The sequence below is a fragment of the Callorhinus ursinus genome, unplaced genomic scaffold (assembly GCF_003265705.2).
Source record: "Callorhinus ursinus isolate GAN/ISIS: 27379988/994484 unplaced genomic scaffold, GSC_fseal_2.0 scaffold28, whole genome shotgun sequence".
Classification (NCBI taxonomy): Eukaryota; Metazoa; Chordata; class Mammalia; order Carnivora; family Otariidae; genus Callorhinus; species Callorhinus ursinus.
In genome coordinates this window covers 12,821,236-12,833,360 of record NW_027397090.1, presented here as the reverse complement: position 1 = coordinate 12,833,360, position 12,125 = coordinate 12,821,236, and the positions used below count along the sequence as shown (strand labels likewise).

Below are 12,125 nucleotides of genomic sequence, written 5' to 3'. Positions count from 1 at the left end.
CAACATATAAATGCTATGAAAATTAGGACTTCAAATCAGCTCCTCTGGAGCCCAGCAGAGCTTGGCAAAAACCAACCACTGCCAAAGACTGGATCACATCCTTTGCTGGATGCTGGAAGGGTCTTTCGTGAGACTTCTATTTTATGTGGCAGCGTCCTCACTCAGCTATCTGTCAGAGTAATAACCTATGTCCTTCTTGCAATCCCAGCATTTTAGCAAGACAAAGGCTTATAACCTCAGTGTCAAACATTTAGAATCAAAAGCCCAAATGGGAGTTGTGGATTTTGCCCCTGCAGAAAGAAAGGCCCTCTAGTGTCCTCTCTGAGGCTTCCCCATGCAGACCTAGCAGAACAAGTATAGCTTGATAGGAGTCTTCTCTTACCAGTATCCACCATCTCACGTGTGACCCATCTTAGAGATTATCATGACCCGCCACCTCTGGCAGGCAGTTGAATTTGCCACCCTGATTTGGTTCAGCCACCTTTAAGGCTTTCCTTTTATTAGGATATTAAACAGAGGAAGGCACTGAAGCCCAAGGTCACTTATCTGGTCAATGCTGCTGTAGAAAGCCCTCTAAAATGGCGCCCAATGGTTCCTACCTCTTGCTGTCCACTCCTTGTATAGTCTATGTCCTTTGTGTGGCTGCTCAATCTAGGGACTTCCTTCTAAGAAACAGAAAACAGGAAAAATGATAGGATCTCACTTCCCAGAATTGGTTATCTGAGACTGACTTCTGTCTTCCTTGTACTCTCTCTTGCTGGCCTATTCTCATCCTATCGACTTCTTGGTTTATTCACTTTGATGAACCAAGCTGCCATGTTAAAGAGTTCAATGTAGCAAGCAGCTGAGGGTGGCATCTGACCAACAGCAAGCAAGAAACTGAGGTCCTCAGTCCAAAAGCTTATGAGAAACTGAATCCTGCCAACAACCAGTGAATGAACTTGGAAAATAGGTCTTGCTGCCCTTAATCAAGCCTTGATGTGGCCCAAGGCAAACCTCGATTATAACCTCCTATAAGATCCTGGGCTAACCCCTTGATTGCAGCTTATGGAGAAACCCAGGAGCAGAAGACCCAGAAAAGCCACACCCAGATTCCTGACCCATAGAAACTATGAGGTAATAGAAGTTGTCTTAAGTCACTCAGTTTGTAGTACTTGGTTATGCCATTAAAAATGTTCTGGTACCAAATCTAGTGGGTATGCCCCACACCAACAAGCAATTCTCTGAGGAAGGCTTCTCCACAAAGCACAAAGTAATCATCCAGAACTCAATTCTGACACTTATTGACCCAGAGACACCATCAGATTCCACAGATAAGGGCTCAGTCCTGCAACAGTGCCCCACCCCCGACACCCACTTCACAAGCCAAGATTGTTATCTGTGCTTCTAACTAACCTACTTGCAACTGGAGGTTCCAATGATCGCCCTCTCCAACCAATCCTAAGTCCACTGTGTTATGTGTATTTTCAACCGGACTGGCTGTACTTCAGAGGTTCCCATGACCCCCTTCTCAGGTTTAAGTAGTTTGCCAGAATGGCTCACTGAACTCAGAAACCATTTTAGTTACTGAATCAAAAGTTTATTAGAAAAAGATGTAACTCAAGGAAAACCAGATTGCAGAGATGCATAGAGTAAGGTGTGTGGGGAAGAGTTCAGAGCTCTCCTGCCCTCTGTTTGCCACTCTCTCAGCACCTCCCTGTGTTCACCAACATGGAAGATAACCACAACTCTGTTCTTTTAGGTTTTTAATAGAGGCTTGATTACACAGGCATGACTGGTTAATTCACTGGCCATTGGCAATTGACCCAACTCTAGCCCCTCACACCTCTTTTGGTTGGAGGTAGGACTACAAGTTCCAACCCTCTCATCACATGGTTGGGACTCCCAGAAACCAGTCTCCATTCTCAGGTGGGCTCCCAAAGTCAGCCCCTTTCACCTAACAGAAACACATTTTTCTTATGACTCAGGAAATTCCAAGGGTTTTTAGAGCTTATGCCAGAAACAGAGGTGAAGACCAAATATTTATTTCTTTGTGTAAATCACAGTATCACAGCAGCTATAGATCACTAATACAATGGCAGAGTAAGAAGTAGAACCTCGACCCCCTTCCTTCCATTTAGCCCTCCACACAGTGCAGGTACGGGCACCCTTGAGCCCCTTTGATTAGCCAGCAGACGACCGTGCTAACAAGCCCAGAATAAAAAGAGTTGTCCTTTTTTGGCTAGACAAGAAGCTTCACAAGCATTAAAATAGCTGCAATTGATCAAAAATTAAATGGAGCAAGATAGAATATAAAAAGGAACACAAGTCACTAGAGTGTTATGCTTGCAATTATCTCTGTTTTTAGGGAGGGAAGTTTGGCTCTTCAAAGTTACTTTCAGAGGAAGTTTGTCCACATTGGAGCCAAAACGGGGGGTGGGTCGGGCTGCAAAAAATTCCTATCTCCCTGACCCCCCTGTCCCTAGCAGAGCAGGAGCCTTTCTCAGCCCAGGAGGGAGCTATAGGTGGGAAAAGTCCATGTGGAACCACCCAGCTGATCGTTTGACATTGCCAGATCCCGTGTCCATTGGACATGGACTGGAAGTGTGGGGCCCTGGTCCCCACAACAGGAGCACCCTCCGGTCTCCAGCCTCAATCATCCATCAGGACTCCCTTTCACGGCCTTGGCTTGGGGCCCGCCCCTCCGTCCCACCATCTTTGGAGACTGTGAACAATTCCCTCCTTTCATTTATTGCTTCTGTGAAGTATAACTTCATCACGTTTCTCCAGAGTCTTCTTTTTCTAGGTTATATAAATTTAGCTCTTCACCCTCCTTCACAGCTTGCCCTCCAATCCTCTTGCTAGTTGATTAATTTTTCTTCATTTCTTACAAATATGCCCAGATATACACCCTTCTGCAGGGTAAAAGCCAGGGGAAACAAGACGAAAGACACTGTGAAAAAGCTGAAATTCACCACGCGAAGGGGGGAAAAATAGGAAGCTTCTTTTAGTCTGATAGTAAATGCATGGAAACTTGTTTAGGGAAAGCCCATGAAACGAAGGTCATTCGGAAAAGGTTATGGTTTTTGTAAATTGCATTCAAGTTCTTCCTCAAGATAGAGAGTTCCAATTAAGATCAGCCTATAAGATGTTTTCATCACGTGCCAGAGGTTTAGGGTTAAGAGATTTATCTTCCTCTTGTACTCCTCACAGAGCGTAGGCTCTGCTCTCTCCCCGCACCCACGCGCATCTCCACCAACTCAAACCAACTCCAAGGCAGGGAAACAAACAGAGGAGCCACTCTCCCTTAGGGGTGGAGGTAAGGACAAGGATGCTAACACTAACACTTGCCCCTGGGTAACTCCTTGTCTACTTGCAAAGTCCTGCAGGGGGTTTATACCCTCCTATCCCAACTGTGAGCTTTCTAGCCCCCAGCTACCTATATTTGGGTGGCATACCTTAGATATCTTTTTAAGATATGAGAGAGAGAGAGCATGTTTGCATACCGGCGGGGGGGGGGGGGGGGGGGGGGGGGCAGGGCGGAGCGGGTTGTGGAGGGGAGTGGGACAAGCAGACTCCACACTGAGCGCAGGGCCTGACATAAGGCTCAATCTCATGACCCTGAGATCTTGACCTGAGCAAAACCAAGAGTCAGACGCTTAACTGAGCCGCCCAGGCACCCACACCTTGGTTGTTTTAATTGCACTATGGAAATTACTGGAGACCCAATCCAACTATGCCTTGGTTTTATTGTTCTAGAAACCCTCTTGAAACCCAAGCTCTTTTCCTGTTATGATGTAAAAAGCTTTGTTTCATTTCTCTCCCTTTCTCCTTAATCAGTTTTAAGGAGTTGGAAACGAAAATACTTCTGTCATCCAGGACTTAAGTGTCGTCATTTTTGGCATCAGAGGCTGAGGAAAATGACCATCTTCTTTCTAGACTTTGCCTCTTATATTACCCAGGCATTCAGTGCTTCATACTCCCAAGATGTAGATTTGACACAGGATGAAATCTAGGGCACAGTACCGCGGGGTTTTTTTATTTGTTTTTTAACAGCTTCATGGTTACACATTTACTTCAGAATCCAACAACTTCGAGTTTTACTTTGTGCTGTCCAAGTGTGGTTACCCCAAAACGGTCACCTGACAAAGCTACCCCATGGGAGGTGGAATAATGGGATCTTCCACCCTTATTTCATTATGCGTCTTTTAGCTCTTATGCTATTAGTTGTGTTTTGTGGCTTTTCTACTTAAAGGTGTTATTGATCTTTGCAGGAACTAAAATGTATTCTAAGAAATGCCCAATCGCATTATTCTGCACCCATAATGGCTTAGCCTGATGAATAGGTTCTCTGGGTTTGCCTAATTTGATTTTGAGAAAGTCATAGTGTTTTGCAGCTGGCCTCAGCTGGGCTGTTTATCAGGTAACGAGGAAGGATGGAGGCAGCTGTTGCTAAAGAGATCAGGGTTGGCATGCATTGTGCGTGGCCCAAGTTTAAGCAGAGGGGGAACGAGGGGGTGCATCAAGGTTGTTATAGACTGAATTGTGTCCCCCTAAAATTCGTATGTTGAAGTTGTAACCCCCAATAATTTTGAGTGTCACTGTATTTGGAGATAATTGCTTCTTTAAAAAGACCTTAAGTTAAAATGAGGTCTTTATTGGGACCTAATCCAATACAGATTAGCATCCTTCTAAGGGAAGATTAGCACATACAGAGAGAAATGCCAGGGATGCACAAGCACAGAGCAAAGTGCTCATGTCTCACTATGTGAAGACATATTGAGAAAGTAGCCATCTGTGAGCCAGTAAGAGATCTCAGGAGAAACTAAACCTGTCAACACCTTGATCTTGGACCTCGAGCTTCCAGGACTATGAGAAAACAAGTTTCTGCTGTTTAAGCCCAGCAATCTGTGCTGTCTTATTATGCAACTCTACCAAACTAACATGTCAAGGTAAGGAAAAAGATAAGAAAGTGAACCCACCAAGTGGCGGGAACTGGGTGAGACAGAATAGGAATCTGATCATCAGAGGATAATCAGATGCAGCCCAGCAGACAGACCTGACCTAAGGCAGACTGTAAATTCCTCAGACTGTTTCCTCCAACTCTTCAGTTTATAGAGCTGGCTCTTTGGAGAGACACCCGGAGACCATGACAAGTAAAAATGACCAAGTCTAATGTAGGCTTTGCCCATCTCGGGCGCAACAAAATGGATCCTGTCTTTGTTCTGTGAGCAAGAGAAGGGGACTTATCAAGAAGGAAGTGCTTAGGGAAGGAGAGATGGCGGATGAACAAACCAGGTCTCCTTCAGCATTAGGATGAATCTGCACAGATCAGAAAGTGGGTACACTGGTGCCATGGGTTCCATAAGTGACATCTGTGGTAGCAGAGCAAGGCACCCCCCTCCCAAAGATGTCCATGTCCCAATCTCCCACACCTGTGACTTCAGGTACCTCACATGGCAAAGAGACTTTTCAAATGTGATTAAAAGGATGAACCTTGAAATGGTGAGATTATCTTGGATTATTGGGCAGGTCCAATGGAACCATAAAGACCCTCAGAAAAGAGAGACCATAGGGGCACAGGTGATGTGTCTATGCTACCGAAGGTTGGAGCAATGCATTTTGAACATGGAGGCAGGGGGTTGCAAGCGGGGGAATGCAGGCAGCTTCTAGAAGCTGGGAAAGACAAGCAAAGAGCATCTTCTCCAGAAGGAATCAGCCCTGCCTATCCCTTACTTTGCCTGGATGAGACAGATTTTGGAATTCTGACTTCCAGAACTTTAGGGGAATGCTGTGTGGTCCTGTGAGCCTGTAAATTCTCACACTGGTCCCAACTCTGAGGGCTGCTCCCGGCCAAAGGGTCCAGGCGTTGAGCAAGAGCTACACTTTCCGCTACCGCTGTCCTACCAGCCTGAACAACTTCAAGGCATTCCGCAAAAAGATTTGGCTTGGGCCTGAACTTAAAGGACACTTCAGGAAAATCCCAACACTGTGCTATGGGCTTTGGATGCTATGGGCTCTGACCTCATGACTGTGTCAAGTCCTATTATTCCCATTTCCCAGATGAAAAAAGGGACAAACCAGAGAGACAGAGACCACCATGTCCAAGGTCATAGAAACCAAGGCCCATCTACTTCCCAAGCCACGCAAAGACAAATGCTTGCAGGGTCAGGATTCTTTTTAGTGAGTCTTCTGATGCTGACACATCATCCACTAGATGAAGCACAGCAGGAATCTCATGACAAACGCAGTACTTTTACCGGATTTGCTTTAGATTGTTCTAATGTGTGCAGCAGTTTGGTTTGATGAGATTTGGAGTCCGAGAGACCTCATTGGCTACCAGCTCTAACTCTGAGATCTTGAGCAGTACTGCAGAGTGGCTATTAACATCAAGTTATATGTAACCTTCAACTCAGTACTCCCAACCCTGGGAATATAGCCCTTAGAAATTAAAGGACCCATCACTTGAAACTATACTTACAGGATAATTACTGTCTATTCGTTTATAGTGAAGTGAAAAAGTGGATGCCTATCATAGGGGACTGGCTGAATAAATGGAAAATATCCAAACCATGGAATATTATGCAGCAATTAAAACCAGGAGCTAGATCTACAGGAGGGTAAGTTGGGAAGAATCCTACGAAGTATCATATAGTGAGAAAGACAAACTACATTTAAGTGTATATGACAAAATTCCTTTTTGTTTTTTAAGTCAGTGACAAAACCCCCACGCTTGACCTTATATAAGGAAATAAAAGTATTAAGTGAGACCAGACAATATTCGATATCCATTAATTTTTAGAAATTGTAATTGCAATAAAATAGTGTTAGATAACTAACAAGATAAAATCCTATCATAATCCCAAAGCTGGCATTCTGCTTCATAGGAAGCACTAGAAACATTACCATTAAAGTCAGAAATAGAATTTGATGTTGTGCTAGAGAGTAATGGCCAAAACTAGGTAACAGAAAATTATCCTAATTCTAAAAATTGGAAGGGAGCATGAAAAATTATTTGCAGATGGTAGGACGGTATACTTGGCAAATGAAAAACAACTGAAAAGCTACCATAACCAGTAAGAGATTCATAAACACTTTAGGGATATGAAATAGATACATTCGCTTTCACATACACACACATATATGTGTATATATATATATATATATTTGTGCATATATAAACAACCACATAGATAGGGCAACATGAGTATAACAACCAAATCAGGAATTACAAATAATACTATGAGGGGGCCACAGAACAGAAACTTCACAATACTCCTCAGGACTAAAACACACCTTAAAAATGAAAACAAACACCGTGGCTGAGAGGCGAATTTTCCATACCCTCATTTGCAAGTTTAATATACTCCAATACCTACAAGTTTAGTTTAAAAAAAGATCAACTAGATAATGGGATTCCAAACCTCACACGGAAACAGGAGATGGAATAACCAGGAAAACTCTGAAACTCTGAAAAAGAAAAATTGGGGAGGAAAGGGGGGGGCGGGAGTTAGTCACACTAGATGTTAAAACACTTAAAATGTTCAGTTATTTAAATAGTATGGTAATATATGAATAGACAGATGGATAGAAGGGAATAGAAAGTCCAAAAAAGACCTATACAGACCTATCTGTAGAAACTTGAATAGATTCAGAAGGCATCTCAGTCATGAAATGATTCAATAAAAGGATACGGGATGGGGTAACTACCTAGAAACATGTTAAGACTAGATGCACACTTCACCCTCCACTGTGGGATGGTTTCCAAATGGATAGAAGACTTAAATGCACACACTGAAGTCACAACCTAGACAAAAACAGGGGAGAACTAGAACACTGGAGCAGTAACAATCTAATGAGAACTCAAATTTAGAAATGATTAGAGATTGGTAAACTGGACTTTTAAAATAACAATTTCTCCATGAGAAAACCATCATACTTAAGGTCAAAAGACAAGAGAAACCGGGAAAAAGAACTTGCAACTCCTATCACAAAAGGCCAACTCCGTCATAAATGAAAGGGTACCCGATAGAAGAAAATGGACCAAAGGTAGGCATAGATAATTCACTAGAAAGGAAAAACAAGGATCTTCCAGACATGAAAAGATGCTCAACTTCATCTTAGGATAAGTCAAACTACCCGGACTTAGCAATCTTCGTCTATCAGACTGGCAAAAAAGTATCTGAAAATTGGATTAAAACCGTCGGCAAGATTAGGGGGAAACAAACACCTTGCATTCTGCTGGGCAGAGGACAAACTGGCCCAACCCATGGAGGGCAGGTGGACAGAATCAACCTTTCTTTCCCTGGGATTCAGCAATCTCTCCCCCAGCCAACACGCTAGCACTCGGAAATAAGCAATGGGACGCGGGAGGGTCTATTTATTTCCACATGGTGTGCAGCAGCAAAAAAATTGAAGAATTGTCTAATCGAGAACTGGGTAATTATGGAATTCATCTTTAGAAATCAAACGGAAACAATGTAGCTCTTTAAAAAGAATTAGAGTCTCATGCTCGATTGGTAAAGATGTACAAAATAGAGTTAAGTGGGGGTGGGGGAAGAAGCAAGGCGTAGGAGAGCATCTGTAGGCTGCCTCCTGTGTGAAGAGAGAGAGAGACCCATGCATACGTAAAAACCCTCCAGAAGGAGTCCTAGATTAATGACAGTGCTGTTTAATAGTTTTTGCTTTTTTAGGTAAATAGATGACCTGTTCCGGAATTAAATATTTCAGTTTTTCCACTTTTTTTTTTGTCATCAGCATACATTTATAAAGAAAAAGGCTTTTTTATTTTGAGCAAAAAAAAAAAACAAACAAACAACTTGGAAATTAGAGTAAGTGCCTTTAAATTCTGGTTCTACCTCTTGGTAGCTGTATGACTTTGGGCAATATATTTGACACTTGACCTCTAAAACGCATAGAATAATACCTCCTGGGTTGTTGCAACCATGTGCTGGGATAATGACCTTTTAAAGGCTTGGGCCCAGAGTAAACCCTCAATAAATAACACTTATTATTCCCTCACAGGGTTGCTCTGGAGACAAGTACAGGAAATAAATAGTTAAAGCTACCAGCTCTGCATGGTGCTCGATGAATATTCATGCCATCCCCTCGGCCGGTGTATCCCACGTCTCAACCAAGTTCCAGAATTATCTTTCTTGACAGTGTGCCATCATAAAGACAAGAAAAAGCTAAAAGCTGGAACTAGGGATCAATTACATGCTTCAGAGGCCGGTCACTCTTCTTACAGGAAACTTCTCTAATAATTGTCAATTGTCAAAGGCCGGTTCAGGTCCTGATCTGTTTGGCAAGAAATGGATTTAAAACACAGCTGAGGAATCTCGGTGATCAAATCCTGATGTACGTTAACAGTTCTGCTTAGAAACTTTGCATTTCTGACCTGCTAAACTTTAGAAGATATGCAAAATTAATCAACCTATGCTTTTCAGGCCCCCCACCCTCCCCTCAACCCCAGCACAGTGTTAACATTTGAGTTGAACCATCTTCGATTCCATCCAAGGACAAATCATAACTCAGAGTAGGAGACTGGTCACTAATCTAGTATCTATTAAGTACCTGATAAGTTCAGAGCATGATGCTGGTCTCTGCACATGGTATGAAGTGAATAAAAGTTATGGCTTTGCTATGAAAACCGACCTGAGTAATACCAAGTAAAACCAATTCTTTAGAGCAGGAAGACAAAGTGTCCTTTATTCCAGTCGTATTTAAGGTTTTTCTATGAACAAAGATTTTATCATTAATATAAAAGAGGCAGGAAAGGTCAACCTACTTCGGAGAGGGAGCTTCCAAATTTTTGAAACACCAGTTATAGGTAAATAATGCATGTTGATTTTTAATCATTCTTCTGTGTGTGTAAGCACGGTGATATTTAAAAAATTATTTTTCTTAAACACAAGAACAGATCATTGTGACTGCACCGCCCCCCTTCACCCCGACGGGGCTCAGTGGTGGCCAAGTCTGAACCCAGCAAAGTCCCCTTTGTGCTGCTCCAGCCATGGGTCCAGCATCCTGGCCTTGGGATTGAACCTCAGGGTCAGCTCGAGGTCACCTTCAGGTTCCAGGACATAGAAAGGGAATGTGTTGGCCAGGTCCTAGGCTGCAGGGAAGCCATATTCCGGGTCCTCTGGGCTGGTCTTGGCATCACTCACAGCCTTCCTGGGAGAGCAGGGTAGCACCCTCTTGCATGGCGTGCTTGTAGGTACTGAGCCCAACGTTCTTTCTAACGTGTTCTTCTGGCATCTTCAGCAGCCTGAGCACCATAGGACCCAGGTGGGTCCCAGATATGCCATCCATGGGCACATCACCCATGGGCAAGCTCAGCAAGCAGCTCTTTCCATCTGGGGTTTTCTGGGGCAGAAGGAAAAGGGGTTCTGGAAATAGCAGAACGGCTGCATGCTGGTTACCACAACTCCAATGTCCTGGAAATATTCCTCCACCGCCCCTTTGCCCTCAAAGTGGCCCAGCTGTCAGCTTCTCGATGTTCTCCAGGCCACCGCAGACCGCGTAGTGAAGGCCCAGGCACTGGGCCAGATGAGCCAGCAGCTTCGCTGGCTTGACCTCCCGCTCCTGGCTGCCACTTCCCCAGTAGTCAGGCATGATGAAGGCAGCGTGGGCCCCAGTCAGGGCCTGCACAGCAAGCTGGCGTCATCATCCTGGTCTCTCCGCACCACTTCTGCAGCCCGCAGCCTCAGCTTCTTTGCTGCCCTAGGCCCAGAGTCCCACATCACCATGGCAACCCTGAACATCCCATCTTCCGGGAGCATCAGGCCACTGAGCCTCTGAGCACCTGGGCCTCCAAACACCACCACCAGTTTCTTGTCCGCCATGTAAACCAAGAGGAGGAAGGATGGTCCCTGAGGACTGGGGGATGTGGGACGCATGGGATCAATGACGGGGACCTGGAATGACCCCACGCACGTACCACCTGTTCCCGATGGGCAACTGGCTCGGAGGGGTGGGGAACGCCAGGGCTCTATGATCCTCGGTCGGCTCCACCCCACTTCCCCCTCAGACGTGACACCCCATCCCCCCACCTGACCCCCACCCCCGTGGCCAGCCCCACCTCCCTACCCCAGGTAGGAAAATCGATTTTTAATCATTCCCATCTGTTCAAAAGGGAGCTCTTCTGAGAGTGTTTACCATGCAATACTTTAGAAGCTGAGTTTAATTAACATTTGAAACTATAAATCTCTTTCAAACAATACACTCTGTAATTCCAGTCTCATTTGGTGCCTGCAGGGAAAGCACCGTCAGGAGTGAGGAACGGTGACAGGCTCGGTCACTCACTCCCACACCACTGCGACAGGGGCACCCGTGTTCCCGCTTTACAGATAGTGCCGTGGGGGTGCAAACACCAGCAGCCACATCCCAGACCTGTTTGCTGCAAGGCACTTGCCCTTTGCCCCCTTCACCCCAATGCCAACTTCCCCTTGCTTTTCATGGGAACCACTAGAGAGAACAAAGCCCAAGGCTAGGTACGCTCCGGTCCATGGCACAGAGCATCGGGGATGGCCAGCTCCTTGCCGTGGCCTGCTTGGTGCTGCCAACGGGAACACAAGCCAGGATTTTAGAGTTCACGCCCTAAGAAAGATGCGTTGGCAACTGAGGGGAGGCAGTCTACTTTCCAGGCCTTGGGAAGGGGTCCCTCAGCAAAAGGGGTACTTCTGGAGTTTGGAACCACCAGCATTTATACAATTGCACTGCGTTACGTCCTCTAGGTTCGGGGTATGGCCGCAGCCATACCCCCCTGCCCCTCCCCCATAGCAGGAGCTTCCCGAGCTACTCTTCTGCAAACTCCCGTCCTCCCCCCTGTCCCTTAGTTCTTCAGACAAGGCTGTATCAGTTGAATTCTTGTCGCAGATTTGTTTTATATCCGGACTGATTTTTCACTTAGACACTCATCATTTTAGAAATCCCAGGGCAACTTGGAAGCATTTCCAGGTAGAACTTCTTAACACAAGACTGTTTCATACAAAGTCTTTGCAAGGTCATTGAATAGGAGGAGTTATTAACAATTCACTTCCTACGAGCGATGCGATCCTACCACTTTCTGACCGTGGGCAGTCACACTTCCCAGCTCAGGCTGAGGATCTGCTCTCTAGAACCACCTCTGAAACCAACTGTTTCAG

The 12,125-nt window shown here is 45.0% G+C and overlaps 1 pseudogene; it reads right to left on the bottom strand.

The window, feature by feature from the left end:
- Positions 1–10,084: 10,084 nt before the first annotated feature.
- Positions 10,085–10,823, bottom strand: LOC112838586 (nmrA-like family domain-containing protein 1 pseudogene; annotated as a pseudogene).
- Between the last annotated feature and the right edge of the window lie 1,302 nt (positions 10,824–12,125).